The 14004-nt window shown below is 38.7% G+C and overlaps 1 pseudogene; it reads right to left on the bottom strand.

The window, feature by feature from the left end:
• Positions 1-1317: 1317 nt before the first annotated feature.
• LOC113192544 (olfactory receptor 8D1-like) lies at positions 1318-2244 on the bottom strand (annotated as a pseudogene).
• Positions 2245-14004: the final 11760 nt, after the last annotated feature.

The raw sequence follows: 14004 nt of genomic DNA, 5'->3' as shown, positions 1-14004 counted from the left end.
ATGAATAGAATCAATTTGAGATGGAAGTTAAGATGGTGGAAATTCAATGAAACATTCCTTGGAGGAGGGAAATCAGCTTATGGATACAAAGCTTAGATACAAAGCATATTTTATTACCACCCCTCTCTACCCAACCCATGCCACCCCCCAAAAAGATGGAATTGCTACATGTGGTCTGGAATGCAACAAAAACATTATCTACAGAGCTCAAGCTATCCCCAGATTTTCTGTTTTTATTTGTGCTCTAGTCATATGCTCAGAAATATCAAGCACAGGGCTAGGGTTCTGGGCTGGGGTTGTAGGTTCACCTGGCATGTGCAGGGCACTGGGTTGGATTCTCAGCACCACATAAAAATAAAAATAAAGGTATCATTGTGTCCAACTACAACTAAAACAAAATATTTTTAAAAAAGAAATGTCAAGCATAGCTTAAGTTCAGAAATCTCCTGATATCCACTTTCTAACTGAGGCAATGTGCATATGAGCCACACCTTCCCTGTGAGGCAGGTTCCACACACAGGCAAGGCCATTGCAGCAGGTGCAAATGTAGAACAATCTGCAGGCACCAAAGGTGAGGCTGCCATGAAAATATGCACTCAGAAGTCCCTAAGAGTTTATCTCTGGTGTTAAAAGAAGCAACAACAAAAATAAAATAGCAACAACAGAAACCTTATAAGGGCCAAGAAGAAAATGGTAATAGAGATTTTGAATCTACTACATACAAAAAATAAAGAATAACAGAACCATATAAAGTTCTGCTGAGTAAAATTGCTATTCTTGTTCTATGGCTGTTTTTCCTGTATTTTCTTTCTTTTTTTTTTTCTGTATATTTGCCTTGTTCCCTCAAGAATTATTGGATTACATTCAGGACCAGGTTACCTTTATCTTGTTAGCACATCAGTGGAAAACCCAGTACCTCTCACATAGCAGGTGTTCAAAGATAAACAAACATGGAAAATTAGGAATATAATAATTATGTTTGACAGCATCTTAACTCTCATTCCTTTTCTACGTTAATAAAAAGTATGGAACTAAATTTCAGTTTTCATGCTGAAAAACAAGAACACTAATTTCTGCTTTACATTTTTATTTTAATTTGAAAATTGAATCAAATATAGATAGGAAATCATTTTTTTATTAATCTGGATATTGAGGGTAGGAATGTAGCTCAGTTGTGGAGCACCTGGCTAAGAGGTCCTGGTGTGCAAAAGAAAAATAATCTAGAATAACAACAGAATAATAAAGAAAAAGAACGAAAGGGACATTTGCATTGGAACTATTCATTTCCCCCATCTATAAACTCTCAAAAAAGAAAACTCATTCCCCCACCAAGACTTTCCTCAATGCTTTCTTCACATCCTTGTTCCTCAGACTGTATGTTAAATGGTTCAGCATGGGGATCACTGTGGTATGGAACACAGAGGACACCTTCTCCTGGTCTAGAGAGTTACTTGAAGGGGGCTTGAAATACATGAAGGTGATAGACCCAAAGAAGATCCCCACATCTATGAGATGAGAGCTGCAAGTTCCAAAAGCTTTGGACCGACCCTCTGAGGAGTGGATGTGAAGGATGCTATAGAAGATGAAGGCATAGGAGATGGTAACAGCCAGGGTAGGCACCAAGGTGTTGAATCCCCCTATGACAAAGAGTAGGAGCTCACTGAGGTGTGTGTTGGAGCAAGAGAGTTTGAGGAGGGGAAGAACATCACAGAAGTAATGATTGATGCTGTGGGATTTGCAGAAGCTCAGTTTCATCATGGCACTTGTATGGGCCACAGCAGATAGAACACCCAGGATAAAGGCAATCAGCACAAGTAGTCAGCAGAGCCAAGGGGACATGGTCACATTATAAAGCAGTGGACTACAGATAGCAACATAGTGATCATATGCCATGGCAGTTAGGAGGTAACCCTCGGCCACCACAAAGACCACAAAGAAAAAGAGCTGGGCCATGCACTCAGAATAAAGGATCAAATTCTTCTTTCATATAAAGTTCACCAGCATTTTGGGAGTGATGACAGTGGAAGAGCAGAGATGGATGAAGGACAAACTGCTGAGGAAATAGTACATAGGGGTATGAAGCAGAGGGCTGGCTGCAATCAGGAGGCTCATGCCCAGGTTCCCCACCACTGACACCATGTAGACTCCCAGGAACAGGAGGAAGAGGGGCAGCTGGAGCTCTGGCTGCTGTGTTAAACCCAGTAAGGCAAACATGGTTGCTGTAGAATGATTTGCTATGACCATTCTTCTTTGAGATTTCTGTAGAAATGTAAATAAATAAATTAAAGAAGATCTTCAGTCCCCTTTTAAATAAAACCAAACCTGCACTAGGAAGCTAACAAGAACAGAAAGACCAAGGCATAATTTTATTGCCTCTGATCATGATAACTCTTCCCTATCACCCTAAATCACCCTGAACCTTCTCCAAGTTAGTCCAGAATCTATCTCTCTCTCTCTCTCTCTCTCTCTCTCTCTCTCTCTCTCTCTCTCTCTCTCTCTCTTTCACACACACACACACACACACACACACACAATTCTTATGGATTGACTTGGAAATCTTTACCTCCTGAATTTGGAAACAAAATCAAAAATTTTCTATATGTGGAGAATTACTTATAACAATTTGCTGACAGTTAAACAGCAGAAAAGCTTAATGACTATTTTAATAACTATATCAATGTTCCCAGTTTTCTCACACTCTGAGGTTGCTGGAATTTCCCATAAAATTTCCAAACAAAGAAAGAACCAAAGTCTCAGGCTCAGAGCATTGAAAATTATCTGTAGAATGGGAGGAAATCTTTACCACATGTACTTCAAATATAGCAGTAATTTCCAGGATATATAAAGAACTCAAAAACCTTAACATCCAAAAAAAAAACCCAATCAATATATGGTCAAAGGAACTGAACATACACTTTGTAGAAGAAATACAATCAATCAACAAACATATGAAAAAAATGTTCATTATCTCTAGCAATTAGTGAAATGCAAGTCAAAACAACTCTAAGGTTCCATCTCACTCCACTCAGAATTGCAATTACAAGAATACAAGCAACAATAAGTGTTTACAAGGATGTGGGGGGAAAGGTACACTTATACATTGTGGTGGAAATGTAAATTGGTGTAACCAAAGATTCCTCAGAAAACTTGGAATAGAGCCATCATTTGACCCAGTTATCCCACTCCTTGTTTTATACCCAAAGGACTTAAAATCGGCATAGTACTGTATTGCAACCACATCAATGATTATAGCAGCTCAATTCACAATAGCTAAACTATGTAACCAACCTAGATGCCCTTCAAGAGACTAATGGATTTAAAGAAAATATTGTACATATACACAATGAAATATTATTTGGCCTTACAGAAGAATTAAATTATGACATTTGCAGGTAAATGGATGGAGCTGGAGAATATCACGTTAAGTGAAATAAACCAAACCCAAAAAACCAAAGGTAAAATGTTTTCTCTGATAAGTGGATGCTAATCCATAATGGAGGGTGGGTTGGGGAATGAAGGTATTTGGGATTGTGCAGAAGAGAGTGAGGGGAGGGGAAGAGGTGTGGGGATGGGAAGGAGAGTATAATGAGAGTGACATTAGTACCCTATATAAATGTATGATTACTCTACTGGTGTGACTGGACACCATGTTCAGCCAAAGGAAGTTGTGCTCTATTTGTGTACAATGTGTCAAAACACATTCTACTGTCATGTATAACTAATTAGAACAAATTAAAACACACAAAAAAAGGAAAAAAATTCTAACTTCCAGCTAAAGTGAAGGTGATCATGGAGTTAAATATAGAGGATGGAATCATCACTCCATAAATGAAAAATGACTTTAACAGTCCTGGTTACAAGTACTACAAAAACAAAAGTGCTCCTGCAACACTTCCTGGTTCTCCACAGTGCTGATAAAAGAGGTGGAGAAAGGGCTTCACCATGGCATTCACTAATGAAGGGTGGGTAACCCAGATGCTCAGCCTAAAACTCATAATGAGAGTCTCCTCAGACCTCAACTATGGCCCCAAATGTTGATTGACTGCAACATTAGCAATGAACCACTATCCCCTTATGCATAAGAAACCCAAACCCTACCGTACAGAACACTTTCTGTCACTGTGGCAGTAAAAGAAGCTTCTAGGGTGCCTGAAAGAATGGTGTCATTGGTGTAAACAATACCAAACAAAATAAATTGTTGAACTTTTTTGAATAAATTGGTGAACTTTCCAACTTTCCATTATTCACTACTCATGGATTTTGGGACCTCAATCTGAACAACTAACACTATGCTGCATTTTTCCAATAAGATTCACTGGAATCTTATTAATACACATCTTTCCAACATAAACCAAGTTCCTGATGGAGCCATTTTGAATAAATGCACATGTTGTCATGGTACCAGTTATTCTGCTCTTCCTTTTAGAAAAGACAGCTAGAGATAGAAATATTTTTTTTCTGCTCTCCTCCTTCTTCCCCTTCTCTGCCTACTCTTTCTTACTCACTGATTGCTTATTACTTCCACAGGTTCACTTATCTTATTCTTCAATAACTTGAAATAGTATTATTATTTATATTGTATTTTACTGGTGAAGAAATCAATCACAAAGACTTGAGCAGCAGAGATGAGACTAGAGTCTAGGGAATATAGTGTCAGAGTCCCCTTCCACCACTTTACTTCAGGGATAAATGAATATTTTAACACCCATTGTCCTCTAACTTGTCTCAAAACTCAGAGTATGAGAGCCTACAAGGAAATGTGACCATTTTTATGTTATAGAATAGTCCAGATTTCAACACTCTTCTGGGGAAAAGGAAAATACAGATGATGAGCAACAACAGGGCTTGGGGCTTATGCAGGGTGAGCAACCTGAGAACACTGCTCATCATGGAGGGGTTCAGATCAGGAATAGCAGAGATCCAGCATAAACTTCTGTATCTTGTAATTCTACCTAAAGCTGATGGGGGCTTGGAGAAAATACAGAGAGAGGAACATAGATGTTTTTGGCTTCCAAAGAACCTAACATACAGAATATTAAATGTACAAGAATGACTGAAAGAACATTTTCCATGTCATCCTTAAAGGGTACACTGAGGCACTGTGTCCATAGCCATGACTATATTCACAGACAATATTCATAATGTCCTGTTAAAAAAAGCAACAAATAAAACACATAGTCATTTTTTTTTCAAGTAAGTATTTTCACACATCCCTTACAGAAGCACATAGTAAGCATTTATATATTAAGAACTTTTAATAATCAACTGGAAAGAAATGTGTCCATTTCTCAGTGCAGTAGCCATTTCTACTTGATAACAAAACTGGTGAAAGGGTTTAACAAGGTGAACTCATAGTCTGCTTTGCAATCCAATTGGAAGTTTTTGGTGTCAGGAGGGTCTTAAGTTCAAGGGCTGACTGTTTTGCTGACCAGCTTGCAACACTGAGCAAGCCATTTGATATAAATCTCTATGAAGTGGAAATGAAAATATCTGTTTCAAAGGATTGTCATAATCAACTAAAATAATGAATGTGAAGATTGTGATCTAAAAGCACTGATCAAAATTTAATGTGGCACATATTTTTGAAATATGGTTGAATATAGAAAGGCTCATAATGCGGTAAGGAGAAGATGAATTCCTATGTCTTCTTTTCATCCCAGGTCCTTCACCTTGGTTTGAGTAATGACGATATCTTAAACATTTGGGGCTGGTCAGACTTAAACACTTGCCTCTAGATTCATAAACTCTGAGTAGTCGGAAGTATTAAGACTTTGCCTTTTTTGAAGTTGGCTCACTGAGACTCTTTATCCAAAGCAGATGCCTGTGGCAAGGGCTTCTGAGGTAGGAAGGAAGTAAAGAAGGGTTATTTGAAATAAATGGAAGCTTTGTCTGTCTCTTAATGGCTTAAGAATATTCATAGAAGATACATGAGAGGGTAGGAATTTATGTTTAATATTCAGTCCAAAACTGCACACTCTACTTGGGATATGATCTGCCCTTAATATCTTTAACTCTTTAAGAATTGTGGGTGTAGGGTGGTGGACAAGATTATAAGGAACATTAATGAATTTGTAAACCAGAAACCCTCCAAGGAAGTAAGTGCTTCACAGTTAATTAAAACCCCAGTGAGGGTCTCTACACCAGGGCTGCTTGAATTTAGACACAGAATCATCTCAAGGATGTGAGACCTGAGTCACAAAGAAGTGACAAACAGGGTTGAGAGAATTAGATGGGAGACATGACCAACTGGAGAGGATAGTGGATCCAATGCTCCTGGGTAAAGCCAAAATATTGTATGTGGCCGCTCTTGCTTGTCACCAACTGCCCTCCTGTTAGACATGACAGGATGGCCATATTGAATGAAACTGGACACTTACCTGGAACCTGCACCGAGAATGATGTTCTTAGAAACTGCTTGCTTTGCTCATGTTAAAGATCCCTCTTTCATCTAACAAAAAGCAATGCATTTCTCTGGCATGATATCAAAGAATGAAATATTTCATAGGATAATAATAAAGCCTCAAAATTCATTTCATGCCATATCTTAGTCCCTTAAACTCGTCATAGTATCTAGATTTCCCTAGCTTAAAAACATGAGGGTGATATGAAACACAATTTTTATCTGAGGTTGAGTGATGTTAGGGACCTCATTAGAAATACAAGACAAACTCCTGCACATACAAATCCCTCAAGACCTCTATAGCCCAGAGATTACTGGAGTCCTCAATATTTAATAACTCTTTGCAAAAATTATCATGTCATGCTTTGAGGTCCCTATGGCTATCTGTCACAAGAGTAAAGAATTTCCTCAGTTTATATTTGTAAATTTTCAATGAGAATTGTGTAACACAGAAAAATTAGAACAATGATTCCCCAAAACAAGTTGGAAATCAGATGCTTGTTCTTGACTATGATTTCATGAATTACTAAAAAAAAGAAAAAAAAGAAAAAAAGAAAATGGGAGAGGATAAAGACAATGTAATGTTTTCCTAAAAGTATGTTTATCAATTTAAAGACTGCCCATATTCGAGGTTGTCATGGTTAGTTTTTAAAATTTGGGGGAGATTCAAAATATTCTTTTATTTTTATGATATATTTCTGAGAGTACATAGTGGTTTCATATTTTTTATTGTTACATTACTTATTTGTGTATTGTGTGCTAGCTTATTTATTTGTGTATTGTGTTTGGTGCTTTTACTTAGCAAATTGAATTTTAGAGAACTTGTTTTCCCACATTGGAATTGTATTGTCTTGCAAAATCCAAACTCTGAGGTGTGGAGTGGTTAACATAGGAAAGGAATGTCCTCTTTGCCCTTCCTGTCTAAGACTTGAGTAAGAAATATCCTGAGACCCTGAGAAAAATTGTTCCTGAACTCCCTCCCTCTGAACTAATCATTAATTACCAGGACCCTGTCATTATTCTGCCGCTCTTCCTATACTGTTTCTTATGACTGCAGTTTAATGTCATTCAATGGCATAAGTGACTTTCTCAGTTTCTCATCATTACACATTACACCTGTCGAAGGTACTTTTTGTCCCAGGACAAGTGAGCAATACATTCCCCTGATCCACACCAGAGATGGTACACTTAAAAGTCACTTCAGCTTTCCTGTGTCTGCTGACCACAAATTCCAAGGTGTCACAAGTTAACTCTCTTCTTTAAAGAAGTTAATTCAAATGCATTCAACAATATATAATGAAGTTTACACATATAGTATATTAACACAGTCAAGTAAAAGTTAAATTTATCCAATAGCAAGTTTAAGTTCCAAAGCTTCCCTATCTAAAATTGTAATGCTAAGTGGGAATCTTTATATTACTATTTTTATTATTATTACTGATATTATTATTATTACTATCATTAGCAATACTATTTATAGATGCGTATTATGTAAAAGACCTTGGCCTTGGCACTTTACATATATAATATTCCCTTAATCAAAACATTTGAGGAAATCATTATGACCCTGAGACTCATTTCTCATCTATTGTAAAATAACAAGATTCAAGTACATTATTTTTTAAATTTCTTAGTGCTATATAACTTTTGTAATAGGAAAAATTATGCCAGAAGCAGAAGGGTGATCTTTGGGACTCAATTATTCTTTAATTCAGAAGTCATGTTAAAAATCCTTTGGATTTGATCCAAGAATTTTTCATGATAAAAAGGTAGAAATAATCCTGGACTGACAGGTAAGGGACTCAGACTCTACACTTTGTTTTATACTTATTATCTGTGGTCAACTTTAATTTCCCTATCTGAAAAAATAGCTCCATCTACTTCACAGAAAGCCATACAAATATCTAATAAATGGCAAATGCAACTTAAAAATTTTGAGGCACTTTAAAAAGTAAAGAATATTAAGCTCCACCATTTGCCCCAAAGACAGCCCAGGAAGTACTGTTCTGTATTCATATCTATTCTCTAATTTATGCAGATATCTTTCTGGACAAAATCATTCTGTGCATAGGTGATGGTGGAGGTGAAAAATTATGACTGGAAAATTATATAGGACTTACTCTGCGCTATTCCAGCTTAGAAAGTATCCGATTATAATAGAGAAGTTCAGAAAATGTAGAAGAGGTTCCACTCACTTCTAGTCAAGCCAAAGAAACACATAGTTCTCAAAGTAAAATAAAGTGAAATCATTGTATCTGGCCATGGTACTGGAGTTGATCATAAAAGATAAGTTATTAGTGGTGGGCTATGACTCTTGGCATATCTTCCTCCCTTCTGCTTGTCATGATCGTTCAGCTAAAATTTGGGGGCCAACAGAGGTGAGGCAAAGAACCTCACCCCCCCGCTGGTACCTCTCCACAGGTGTGGCTGTATACTGGACCGTAGTCAATGAGGGGTAAGATCCAATTACAATGGTACCAACCTAAGACAGGAGGCTGACGCCCTGAGGTCAGCTCATCTGAAGACGGGTAAGGATCATATGTAGTATCGGACAACCTAAGGCAGGCATGGTCCCTAAGCCACATGCTTGTTGTTTAAATAGAGAGGGGGAGATGTTGAGAGCCACAGCCAAAGGGGCCCCAGCAAACTTCCAGCTGCCAGCAAACTTCCAGCTGCCGGCTGATGATTGGCTCACAGTGGCCCCAGCAACATCTAGTTGATTGGCTCCTCTGCAGTGATGTTCATTGGGCTGTTTCCCTGCCCTTCAGACTGCCAGCTGATGATTGGCTCACAGCGGCCCCAGCAACATCTAGCTGATTGGCTCCTCCACGGAGCTGCTCATTGGGCTGTTTCCCTGCCCTTTCAGACCATGGAGCTGCTCATTGGGGGATTTCTTGGCTCCGCCCACGCGACCCAGCCAATCGGCCTCAAGAGCAGGAGGATTGTGAGAGGTGGTGAGGTTTGTGAGGGGGAGAGGCCTGTAGAAGCCGGTGGTGGCAGTTGGGCTCTGAAGGTTTTTTTTTTTTTTTTTTTTTTTTTTTTTTTTTTTTTTTTTTCCTGAGGAGCTGTTTTGCTTGGCGTTTGTAGTTCTAAAAATAAAGTTAGTTTCTTTTGACAAGTGGCTCCTGAATTGTGCCCAGCCAGACTGCGGCATTCCTCTCTGACACAAAGTTCACTAGCATCTTAGGGGTAATGACACAAGAGTAGCAGAGATCAATGTAGGACAAATGACTAAGAAAGAAGAAGCTGAGTGAAGCCGAGAACTGATGGCAATTAAGAGGATCATGCCCAGGTTCCACACCACTGTGACCACATCCATTCTAAGAAATAGGAGGAAGAGTGGCAACTGACGCTCCGGTCATTTTGCTAACCATTCCAGGATAAAATCAGTTCCTGAAGAATGATTTGAAGTAGCCATTTCTTACAAAATATTATCTGTAGGAAGAGATATGAAAAAAGGTTGTATTAATTTCCTGATTTCCAAAGCAGAATTTCATGCTCTTTTTGGTGATTTCCATTCCTGACAACCTCATGTGTCTCATGACTTCGTCCTTTCCAAGGACCTCTTAAAAGTTTGAGGACAGAGACTCTAACTATAACACAGAACCATGGCTCCACTCAAACCCAACCATGCTGAAAGCTCCTCTTCTTTTTTTTTTTTAACGCTGTGATTCTACGTCTTTTAAAACCAGAAAAATTAAAAGTTGTGCTCCATCTGTGTACCATGAATTGAAATGCATTCTGTCATATATACCTAATTAGAACAAAAAATAATTTGAAAAAGTGGTGTATTGGTGTATCCTATCACTTTAAAAATATTCCCTTAAAATTACTACTGATCCCACTATTAGATTGGAAAGTAAAAAAGGAAAAAAAAAAGAAAAAGTTCAGCAAATTTTCTTTTCTTTTTTTTTTGTGTGTATTGGAAAGTTTTTTTTATTTGTTTTAATTAGTTAAACATGACAGTACAATGATCTTGACATATCATACATTTGAATCAGATGGGGTATAATTTCTAATTTTTCTGTGTGTACAGGTTGCAGAGTCACATTGGTCATGCAGTCACGTATATACATTCAGCAATAATAATGTCTATTTTATTCTTCTGTCCTTCCTTTTACCCCTTCCCCTCCCCTGAAAGCTCCTCTTGAAGTCAATGTCCTTTCATTTTGTTGCCAGGTTTAAGCCTTCAACTACTACACTTTGAGAAAAAGCACAAACTTTTCCAGACCAAACTAGTCTTTTGTTCATACCAATAAAGTATGAACTCTTACCCTCTTTATCTCAGCATATGCCAATATAACCTTCAGACCTTGTGACCTGATGGCTTCAGATCTAGCTGTGACCGTGTGAGAAATGCCCATTTCAGTTCCCAGCCCACCTCCATGAATCAGCATAATTGACAATTTGTAAAAGCCCATGAAACATACAGATGTCTATGACGTACAGAAAAGAACGTATGGAAATGGCTCTAATCACTTCCAACCCTCATTCTCTCATGTCTGATTTCTGAAGGAAAAACCTGAGTGGGCCAAGACATTTGTTCCTTTTGGTGTGGATTTGACTGACCGAATTGTGGTCCCAAAGGCCATGCTTAGATTAGAATTTAGATATTTCTGTTCAAGAAACAGCAAAGAAGTCATGCTAACCTTCAGTTGTAACACCTAAACCATCAACACATTGCCATTTCCCTTCCTACATCTTCCTCCTGTCCTTTATTCAAAGTCAAATACTCACTGGCCTTTCTAACAAAAGATTTAAAAATTTGCTGCAACATATGTTCTCGATAAACCTTCCACAACATGTTAAGGATAATCAATATATGTGCTGATTTAAAACTGAACTAGATGGGGTGTTTATTCCAGGAATGTAAGAAAAGAGCCATGGGTCTGAATTCAGGAAATGAGCTCATACTTTAAGAGAAAGAGAATCAGAGTTGCCAAGGCACAACTCCAAACAGCCCCATTGATAATACCAATGAAACTGGACCATCTTCAGGAGTATGCTTTGAAGTTGTTCAATGAACTATAAGAATCAGACAGACACATATTTTTGTTACTCACAAAGAAGCCAACATAGTATGAAAGCTAAAAGAGACAGAAATGGGGCAGTTTAGGTTCAGATCCATTTAGTGGTTACTATAAGTTTTGATAGACTTACACAGTACTGATTAAATTTCCTTTTACAATTCCAATTAGTATAAAAACCTTTTCTGCCGCGTCCCCTCGCCAGCAAAGGAAACACGACACAGGATTCTTCCTTCAGCAGTTTATTCAGGCCTTTGTTTTGACATGTCTTTTAGCTTGTTTCTCTCTACTACTACTACTACTACTACTACTACTGCCAATACTCCTACTACTACTACTGCCACTACTCCTACTACTACTCCTGCTGCTACGTGCCCCAGCCTTAATAAAGCAGATAAAGCCCCAATGCACAACTGCCACGTGGATCTTTCTCATAGGGTGTTTTATAGCTACGTGCCAACTCTCCCAAAATAAGGAGTTGTTTATCACAGGCCACGGCGCTTATCAGCGCTATCTTGTAATGGAGGCCACAGTTCACAGAAACGGCTCACCACAGTTCCCCCTTTTTAGTTTTACTAAGACAATACAGGCGAGAGTAGAGGTCCTATCCCACTGTGCAGAAGTGACTGCATATGGTCCAGCCTTAAGGAGGGCCCTTCCCCAAACCTGAGGCCATATCAGCCGACGCCTTTTTTCGTGGGGCGGGGTGTGGACGTCCAACCCGCATGCAATAGGACATGCTCCCCTTGAGGTCCACATCAAGGATCACTCAAGTGCAGTGCCTTGCCTCGCATCCTGTATCGTGACAATGGTGGACGAAGGGGGACAGCTGAGGCTGAACTGTGGCTGTTTAGAAATACGACGACAAACAAGTTGGCAGCACCCTGAAAGAAAGGCACGGACAGCAGAAAGGGGGAGAAATTCGGTCGTGACATCTGCCATTGTTAGATAAAGGCCAAGACGTTCCCGTGGAAACTCAGGCGGATAAACAGGAGGCCTAGTGAGCTGGCCACTTCGACATGCAGAACAAAGAATTGGGGGCTGGGCCCCCGGGGGCCAGGGAAGGCCTGCTACCAGCAAGTTCCCCTCTTTTGTTTATTGCATGTCAAAGGTAATCAAGTAGCCCCTGTCTTAGGTCGTCCACCGCCCCTGCACTGCTTACCCGTCTCTGGGGAGGCCCCATTCCCCTGTCTTAGGTTGCAGTGCAAGCGTGGAAGTTGCCAGTCACTGGGTACTACAAGATCAGCTCAGCGTGTTGTGGCCAACAGGACATTGTTATGGTAACCGCCTCCATAAACAGGACCCATGACCATCACCATCAAATGGCAGGTGTAGTTGAACCGTAAGATTAGTTAGTAAAGATGCTAGTGCAGAAAGGCAGGGAGGAGAGGTATGCACAGAGGAAAGATATAGTAGAAGTTCCAGCATTAGAAGAGTGACAAAAGAAGGACATGTCGATCCCAGTGCAATGTTATAATAACTTGGGGTGCAACGACCATGTCAAAGGTTTACTGTTTAAGATGCGCAAGCCAGGCCTGTGGCGAGTTGCCATTTTCTAAAGCAGCAAGAGTTTGTATGATCATAGCCTTATCGTGAGCACTGCGGGCCTTGAGGCTACAGAGAAACCACAAACAGAGAAACATACCAAAGCAACACATTGCACCAAAAATGCTTACTCCCACCCACTCCTTAAAAAAGGAAAAGGCAGAAGATATCCAAGTGGTGAATTGACTCAAGGTCACTGGATCGACACGGGTGTTGTTTAAGGCAGCTATCTGAGTTAGTTGAGACTGGATCATCTCTTCCGCTGTCATGGACCAATTTCCGGCCAAATAAGCACCGATGATGCGGGGAAGCATTCCTCTGCTTTCCGAATCTCGGTAAGGACCTCCAGATGCCAAGTCCGGCTAACGGAAACCGAGTCCGGCGAGAGATGTCGAGGTTAAAAAAAAAAAAAAAAAAATCACAGGACACCAAGGTTCTTTATCCAGGAGGAGGCATGTGTGCCTTTTTTTTTTTAATTTCTTTTTATACTTTGGAACAATTTTTGAAAACCTTAGAATCTATAAACAAAATTATTATATTTTGATAAGAAATATCAATGAAAATAAAGTTAAAACCTTTAGATATTTTGGAGAAATAATTATAATAATTTATCATTTTATGAGTTTGAACAATAACCTTGAGAATTAGAAATTACTTGATTGTATTTTTACTTAAAAGCAAATTTATAGTAAACACATTTATCTCAAATATCTGTAACTGAAAAGGCAGAGTATCTGATAAATGTAAATATAAAACATAAATTATGGGTTTTCTGTTGAAGAAAACAATTAGGCAAATATATATTAACTAATCAATTAGGCATGTGCTAATTAATTTATAGATTAACAAATATAGGTTATCTAAATATCTAAAATATATATATATTAAGAATAAGAACATAACTTATAATTGTATTAACTTTATGTAACCAAGTGGTCTTAAAATATTTGGATCCATTTTAATTTATTTTTAACTAGGAGTGCACTCTTCTATGTGACGTCACTTGATGTAACTGAAATAAGATCCTTGAGT

This window comes from Urocitellus parryii, chromosome 4 (genome assembly GCF_045843805.1).
Source record: "Urocitellus parryii isolate mUroPar1 chromosome 4, mUroPar1.hap1, whole genome shotgun sequence".
NCBI classification, from domain to species: Eukaryota; Metazoa; Chordata; class Mammalia; order Rodentia; family Sciuridae; genus Urocitellus; species Urocitellus parryii.
The sequence above is the reverse complement of the archived record's forward strand: the minus strand, read 5'-3'. Positions and strand labels throughout refer to the sequence as shown.